Source organism: Pinus tabuliformis, chromosome 2_2, assembly GCF_031772625.1.
Source record: "Pinus tabuliformis cultivar Carrire ecotype Pingquan chromosome 2_2, CPIR1, whole genome shotgun sequence".
Classification (NCBI taxonomy): domain Eukaryota; kingdom Viridiplantae; phylum Streptophyta; class Pinopsida; order Pinales; family Pinaceae; genus Pinus; species Pinus tabuliformis.
In genome coordinates, this window is record NC_142300.1 from 136,420,859 (window position 1) to 136,429,832 (window position 8,974).

The 8,974-nt window shown below is 40.0% G+C and overlaps 2 pseudogenes; both read left to right on the forward strand.

Annotated features, from left to right (window-relative positions):
* Positions 1-233: 233 nt before the first annotated feature.
* Positions 234-2,734, forward strand: LOC149191687 (protein unc-13 homolog pseudogene; annotated as a pseudogene).
* Positions 2,735-5,713: 2,979 nt separating this feature from the next.
* Positions 5,714-8,213, forward strand: LOC149191688 (protein unc-13 homolog pseudogene; annotated as a pseudogene).
* The last annotated feature ends 761 nt before the right edge of the window (positions 8,214-8,974 follow it).

An 8,974-nucleotide genomic window follows, 5' to 3' on the forward strand; every position in this document is an offset into this window, starting at 1 on the left:
AAATCATCATCGTGAATGTAATATGTTATCACTAAAAATTCTGTTTCCAAAAATTACTCAGACTAGCTTAAGGACAAAGTGTTTTCGTAGCGCATAAATCCTTTAGCAGTTTCGCAGCGCTACATGTTTAGGTGGTTTCGTAGCGTGCTACGAAATTGGGGATTTGTTCGAGTTTTCAGTGAAGGCCAAAATCCTAGCATGCCTATTGTACAGAGTTCTGTTTCCCTCCAGAAATGCAGATGAGAGCAGCGACAGTGTTTTCAAGGAAGCAATGCATTAAGCTCGTTTGTAGCAACACAGATTTGCTCAGTGCTCTCCCTGAGACGAATACCTTGAAGATCCTTTCCTGGGACAATCGCCTTTCTCAAGTCAATGAAGCCCTTCTGATCCCAACTCAGGTTAATTATGTTGGAAAAGCAACAAATATATATGAAGCTGGTTATCGACTAAGTGTTAGTATATATATCATCTCCAAGTACATTGGGAATACATGGTTGGGGGATCGTGTACGTGTCAGTGATGAGTTTTTGACAAACGAAATGTGTTTGCATTTAAGTATGTGCCACATGTTCTAATCTTTGTGTTTTGATCGGATACAAGGAACCAAACGAGATGTTGAGGTTTGGCAAACATTACTAGCTGTTCGTGCATTAGTTCTTCCACCGACAAATGACATAGACACATGGTTGAAATTTGCTTCTCTTTGCCGGAACAGTGGTAGTATTAGTCAAGGTCATCCCACCCTGATCAAACTGTTGTAGTATGATCCAGAATTTACGCCTCCAAATACAAGATTGTCAGCTCCGCTTCAAGTTATTTTTGCATATTTAAAGTATTAGTGGTCTCTTGGAGAAGATAGTAAACGGAAGGGAGCATTCCATCGGTTGCAAGATTTGTCTTTTGAGCTTGCTAAAGATGCACATTTTTCGGGATCTATGTATTTCCAATCAAGAAATGGACTGATAAACGGCTTGGAGACTATCATACACACTTTCACGAGGGATCAAATATCATGGAAGGTATAGTCACAGCAGCAATGGTTTCTGGGAGACTCCTAGCAGAAGAGTCTGATCACACAGGGGTAGCGAGAATGACATCGACCTCAGAGATGGCTGCTGTTTCCAAACAGACAGAAGATTACATCTTGCCTTCCATCAAAGCTGCGTATGAAAGAGTATTGGTGGGCATAGATTCAAAGGAGGAGGCAGAACATGACCATCGTCTAGCAGTACTTGCCGAAGATATGAAGAGAATTGCCATAATGGATTCAAAAGTTTTCAGTCCTGTTTTATCACCCTGGAATCCTATGTCTACTGCCATTTCTGCTTCATTACTTCATCAGCTTTATGGTAAAGAGCTGAAACCATTCCTTGATGGAGTGTCACATCTTACAGAGGATGTTTCATCTGTACTAACAGCAGCTGAGAGCCTTGATTAGCATTTGTTGAAACTTGTTTCATCTGTGTGTCAAGATGGCCAGGTGTATGATAACTACAAACAACAGATGATGCCCTACCAGGTTGAAACAATATCTGGTACGTTGATTATGCAGTGGATAAACATGCAACTTGCTAGAATCTCAGAATAGATTGAACGAACAATTCAACAGGAGAAATGGGAGCCTTCATCATCTCAACATCGACATGGTAATTCTATTGTTGAAGTCTACAGAATTATGGAAGAGACAGTGGATCAGTTTTTCAGTTTACAACTGCCTATGAGGGTTCCGCAGCTAAATGGCCTCGTCAGTGGTCTTGACAACGCGTTAAAGCTTTATTCCCAGAATGTTGTTAGCCAGCTAGTTGACAAAGATATTCTTATGCAACCAGCACCTATTCTGACACGGTACAAGAAGGACACCACAATGAATTCTTTTACAAGGAAGGAACTTGCTGACACTGGATCAACTGATGAAAGCCGTTGCAGTCAGTTTAATGATTTGTCCACATCTAAGCTTCGCGTTCGTTTAAATTTGTTGCATTATTTGCTGATTCAATTAAACATACTTAAAGTCAACAGTCGAGCACGTTGGGTTCAAACAAGACCAAGGCGAAGCTAAATTGAAGAGGATTCAGAGTCGTCCTCTGCTTCTAGCAAACGAGTAGATGGTTTCTCAACTATTTTTGATGGCACAAAAGAGGCTGTTAATGGAGCTATTAATAAGATATGTGATTTTACAGGTGTTAAAATAATCTTTTGGGATATGCGACAACAATTTCTCTATGGTTTATATAAAGGAAGCGTCTCTCAAGCTCGAGTGGAAACTATCATTCATGATCTTGACTCTGTGATATTATCGTGCATCCTCTTAGAGACCAAGTTGTGATGGCACTTCTTCAAGCCTCAATGGATGGTTTTGTCCGGGTGTTACTGGATGAGGGTCCTTCTCGTATCTTTTCTCAAGAGGATTCAAGAATGCTAGATGAAGATTTACATTTGCTAAAGGACTTTTTTTATGGCAGGTGGAGATGGGCTTCCACATGGTGTGGTTGAAAGTTCATTAGCTCCAGTACAGCAAATTGCTAACCTGTACAGCCTTGGGACACACACTGTTATTGAGAACTTGATGCATGCAAGTGGGCAGCCTGTGGTAGAATCTGATTCGAGGAGGTATGGAAAGAAATCTGCAGAAGATGCAGATACACTCCTTCGTGTTTTGTGCCATAGAAGCGACAGAGAGGCTACCTTAGAATTCAAGCAAGCAGGTTGCAGACTTAAAGACACAGCTAAGTAAATTAGCTGCTAAATGAAGTTGCTGTTTCAAGAAAGGTGTTGTTCTAAGTTTTGTAAAATTTTGCTGAAGTTCATTATTTTGAAGGCATGTAAACCCTGCTATACATATGCAAGGTAAAAAGGAGTTTTGCAATCAGGTGGCAGAGCAGTTAAAATCTCAGGGGAAATTGAAATTGTTTAAAACAATTTCGCAGTTTCGCAGCGCGCTACGAAACTGCGAAACTGCTGTAGGTGTTGTTTTGAAACGCATATAACAGTTTGATGGCAGAATCAAAAAGTTTGCAAAGGAAACACTTCAGAGACATGAAAGGGATCAAAGAAAGCTGCTACAGCCATTCAACATACGCCATCTGTACCTTTAACAAAAGGTGAAAGATTTTAACCTAAGTTTGGAATTTTTGGTCATAAAGCCACTTTATTCTCGGTGATTAGGGTTTGGAGAAGAGCTGCATACGAAAAGTTTTGGTTGGCACACCTGTCTACCAAGGAAGCTTCCAGCATGTCAGTAAGCATATCAGTAACATGGTAATATCCTATATTCTTGGGTTTTTAAAGGCTTAAGGTAACTACTGCTGCATACTTGGTGATGGGGGACCAGAACCGAAAATTTAGGGTTATTCTCAGCCAACACAGAACAGATCAAAGCCTTCGGTGCTCAAAGCCAACATGGGACATTAATTGCTCATTTCATGCCATCTCAGCCAAGCGAAGAGAAAGCCAGGTGTCAAAGCTGCAAGGAGGAATCAGTTTATGGAAAAGATAGAGTTAGAGTTGTAGTTGGTTTAGGACTCTTAAACACTACAGTTAGTTCCTTATTATATTTATGAGTTAGTTAAAAGTTAGTAGGTGTCATCATAGGCAGTCATTGAGCTCCCCTCAGGCTGGAGGTGGAAGCTCTAAGCAGTTAGAAGTATGTGTCTATATAGAGGAGAATGATCGATGTAATTGGGGTTGGATGTTTTTGAAGAAACAGAGTTTATATTGGCTTATGTAAAGACTTGTTACAGTGAGATAAAATACTACTTTTTCTTCTCAGGATTCATACTTTGTTCAGATGCTCAAGATGTATGTGGCTTTGTTTTATCCTTTATGTTTTACAGCTTTATAGATACACAATCACTCTGAATTCACCTAGCTGCTCAGATTTCCTGTGTGTATTTATGAGTTGAGGTTCATTTGAGAAATGTTTTGAGTGTTTAAACATTACATGCCCTGACTTCCATGAATGAGTAGTTTTATGGTTTACTGAAATGGTGTTTGACTCCATGAGCCCAATGGAAGAAATCTTATGTTGTCTGTCCAACCAGCATGTTTATTAAGTCTTCATTTCAAGAGTTAGCCCTCTTAGTGTTAATCATAATCAATAGTTTGTTTTGAGAGAGCCCTCTCAGACTAGGGAGGCTAATCCTTAGTCAAGAGTCTGGTCTGAAATAGTTACATAGAGTCTAACTGATAGCAGCCATCAGTACATGATTTTGTGATAACATTTTGGTGCGTCTGCCGGGAGTCTGAAGATTACTCATTCCCGAAATTATGAAGCTGAACTTCTGAAGGTAGCAGGAGCTCAGAAGGTTTTTGAGGCTGCAAATCTACCTTGGCGACTCCATTGTTGAAGAATTCGAAATTCATAGGTTCATGGTGATTCCACTGGAGTTATGAAGGACCCAGAAGCTACCATTCTTAGTTCAAGGTATGCATGCATAGATTTTTCTGGAATTCATGGTTTCCCAAATCATTTTCCCAAGGATGCATATTTTCTAAGGAATGGTCCAAAATTCAATGGAGAGGATTTGAGTTTAACTCTGAAGCATATATCAGATTTTTGTGAATTTTCACAGCTTCTTAGAGTTAAGCATGAGGATGTTTGCATTATGTTATTTTATGATTCACTTCAAGGGAAATGCAAACAATGGATTGAAAGTTTTCCTATCAAATCCGTTAAGTCATTTCAAGACTTATGGCTTATGTTTTTGGAGGAATGGATAGATAGGTCAGAGGTGGTGGCAAACTCTCCTTCAGTTGAGGGTTTCAAACAATGGAATGATGATCATATTAATGAAAAAATAGGTGAAAATTTTTCTTTGTCCCTGTCCTCGTATCTAAAGTCATTTGTCTGTAAAGCAGAGGATAAGATGAGATTTTTGGATGAAGTTGCTGAGGACATTGAGAAAGAAATTGAAGGTTTAGAAGGTCAAATTCAGGCATATAGTTTTCATAATTATGATCATTATTTTCAGCAGCTTTCTATGGCAGAACATAAGGAGAGAGTATTGTTTCCTTTCTCTTTTACGCTTGAGGAAATGCACACTGCTGTTGAAGATCAGTTTGCACAGCTGGAAAGTTACAAGAAAAATCAAGCTGATCATGTATTCTGGGATCCTGTAGCTGACTACATGGAAGATTTTCACTCTCAAGTTTTTCAGTTTTCCAATAAAGATCAGAGACAATTTCAGTGGAAGCGGTCATCACACTATCAGAGTGGCTCTGAACTCCGATGCAGTCAAAAAACTCAAATATCAGATAAATCAGAGGATTGGCTACATTGGAAATTTCATGTTGATTGAGCAGAAAGAAGTTGAAAGTGTTAGGGTAGGTAGGTAGGTAAATGCAAATAAGCTCAAGGTTAACTGAGCATTTTTCAGTAGATGTAGCTTTCTTTCTCCTACAGTCATGCTTGTCAAGTAAATTTTTGTTTGTCATAAATAGATAAGGCACTGGACCTACGAGTTCTTAGTGTACCACAAGGGCACACTATCCCAAGTGGAGCCACTGTTATCACTGAAAATTCTGTTTCCAAAAATTGCTCAGACTAGCTTAAGGACAAAGTGTTTTCGCAGCGCATAAATCCTTTAGCAGTTTCGCAGCGCTACATGTTTAGGTGGTTTCGTAGCGTGCTACGAAATTGGGGATTTGTTCGAGTTTTCAGTGGAGGCCAAAATCCTAGCATGCCTATTGTACAGAGTTCTGTTTCCCTCCAGAAATGCAGATGAGAGCAGCGACAGTGTTTTCAAGGAAGCAGTGCATTAAGCTCGTTTGTAGCAACACAGATTTGCTCAGTGCTCTCCCTGAGACGAATACCTTGAAGATCCTTTCCTGGGACAATCGCCTTTCTCAAGTCAATGAAGCCCTTCTGATCCCAACTCAGGTTAATTATGTTGGAAAAGCAGCAAATATATATGAAGCTGGTTATCGACTAAGTGTTAGTATATATATCATCTCCAAGTACATTGGGAATACATGGTTGGGGGATCGTGTACGTGTCAGTGATGAGTTTTTGACAAACGAAATGTGTTTGCATTTAAGTATGTGCCACATGTTCTAATCTTTGTGTTTTGATCGGATACAAGGAACCAAACGAGATGTTGAGGTTTGGCAAACATTACTAGCTGTTCGTGCATTAGTTCTTCCACCGACAAAGGACATAGACACATGGTTGAAATTTGCTTCTCTTTGCCGGAACAGTGGTAGTATTAGTCAAGGTCATCCCACCTTGATCAAACTGTTGTAGTATGATCCAGAATTTACGCCTCCAAATACAAGATTGTCAGCTCCGCTTCAAGTTATTTTTGCATATTTAAAGTATCAGTGGTCTCTTGGAGAAGATAGTAAACGGAAGGGAGCATTCCATCGGTTGCAAGATTTGTCTTTTGAGCTTGCTAAAGATGCACATTTTTCGGGATCTATGTATTTCCAATCAAGAAATGGACTGATAAACGGCTTGGAGACTATCATACACACTTTCACGAGGGATCAAATATCATGGAAGGTATAGTCACAACAGCAATGGTTTATGGGAGACTCCTAGCAGAAGAGTCTGATCACACAGGGGTAGCGAGAATGACATCGACCTCAGAGATGGCTGCTGTTTCCAAATAGACAGAAGATTACATCTTGTCTTCCATCAAAGCTGCGTATGAAAGAGTATTGGTGGGCATAGATTCAAAGGAGGAGGCAGAACATGACCATCGTCTAGCAGTACTTGCCGAAGATATGAAGAGAATTGCCATAATGGATTCAAATGTTTTCAGTCCTGTTTTATCACCCTGGAATCCTATGTCTACTGCCATTTCTGCTTCATTACTTCATCAGCTTTATGGTAAAGAGCTGAAACCATTCCTTGATGGAGTGTCACATCTTACAGAGGATGTTGCATCTGTACTAACAGCAGCTGAGAGCCTTGATCAGCATTTGTTGAAACTTGTTTCATCTGTGTGTCAAGATGGCCAGGTGTATGATAACTACAAACAACAGATGATGCCCTACCAGGTTGAAACAATATCTGGTACGTTGATTATGCGGTGGATAAACATGCAACTTGCTAGAATCTCAGAATAGATTGAACGAACAATTCAGCAGGAGAAATGGGAGCCTTCATCATCTCAACATCGACATGGTAATTCTATTGTTGAAGTCTACAGAATTATGGAAGAGACAGTGGATCAGTTTTTCAGTTTACAACTGCCTATGAGGGTTCCGCAGCTAAATGGCCTCGTCAGTGGTCTTGACAACGCGTTAAAGCTTTATTCCCAGAATGTTGTTAGCCAGCTAGTTGACAAAGATATTCTTATACCACCAACACCTATTCTGACACGGTACAAGAAGGACACCGCAATGAATTCTTTTACAAGGAAGGAACTTGCTGACACTGGATCAACTGATGAAAGCCGTTGCAGTCAGTTTAATGATTTGTCCACATCTAAGCTTCGCGTTCGTTTAAATTTGTTGCATTATTTGCTGATTCAATTAAACATACTTAAAGTCAACAGTCGAGCACGTTGGGTTCAAACAAGACCAAGGCGAAGCTAAATTGAAGAGGATTCAGAGTCGTCCTCTGCTTCTAGCAAACGAGTAGATGGTTTCTCAACTATTTTTGATGGCACAAAAGAGGCTGTTAATGGAGCTATTAATAAGATATGTGATTTTACAGGTGTTAAAATAATCTTTTGGGATATGCGACAACAATTTCTCTATGGTTTATATAAAGGAAGCGTCTCTCAAGCTCGAGTGGAAACTGTCATTCATGATCTTGACTCTGTGATATTATCGTGCATCCTCTTAGAGACCAAGTTGTGATGGCACTTCTTCAAGCCTCAATGGATGGTTTTGTCTGGGTGTTACTGGATGAGGGTCCTTCTCGTATCTTTTCTCAAGAGGATTCAAGAATGCTAGATGAAGATTTACATTTGCTAAAGGAATTTTTTATGGCAGGTGGAGATGGGCTTCCACATGGTGTGGTTGAAAGTTCATTAGCTCCAGTACAACAAATTGCTAACCTGTACAGCCTTGGGAGACACACTGTTATTGAGAACTTGATGCATGCAAGTGGGCAGCCTGTGGTAGAATCTGATTCGAGGAGGTATGGAAAGAAATCTGCAGAAGATGCAGATACACTCCTTCGTGTTTTGTGCCATAGAAGTGACAGAGAGGCTACCTTAGAATTCAAGCAAGCAGGTTGCAGACTTAAAGACACAGCTAAGTAAATTAGCTGCTAAATGAAGTTGCTGTTTCAAGAAAGGTGTTGTTCTAAGTTTTGTAAAATTTTGCTGAAGTTCATTATTTTGAAGGCATGTAAACCCTGCTATACATATGCAAGGTAAAAAGGAGTTTTGCAATCAGGTGGCAGAGCAGTTAAAATCTCAGGGGAAATTGAAATTGTTTAAAACAGTTTCGCAGTTTCGCAGCGCGCTACGAAACTGCGAAACTGCTGTAGGTGTTGTTTTGAAACGCATATAACAGTTTGATGGCAGAATCAAAAAGTTTGCAAAGGAAACACTTCAGAGACATGAAAGGGATCAAAGAAAGCTGCTACAGCCATTCAACATACGCCATCTGTACCTTTAACAAAAGGTGAAAGATTTTAACCTAAGTTTGGAATTTTTGGTCATAAAGCCACTTTATTCTCGGTGATTAGGGTTTGGAGAAGAGCTGCATACGAAAAGTTTTGGTTGGCACACCTGTCTACCAAGGAAGCTTCCAGCATGTCAGTAAGCATATCAGTAACATGGTAATATCCTATATTCTTGGGTTATTAAAGGCTTAACGTAACTACTGCTGCATACTCGGTGATGGGGGACCAGAACCGAAAATTTAGGGTTATTCTCAGCCAACACAGAACAGATCAAAGCCTTCGGTGCTCAAAGCCAACATGGGACATTAATTGCTCATTTCATGCCATCTCAGCCAAGCGAAGAGAAAGCCAGGTGTCAAAGCTGCAAGGAGGAATCAGTTTATGGAAAAGATA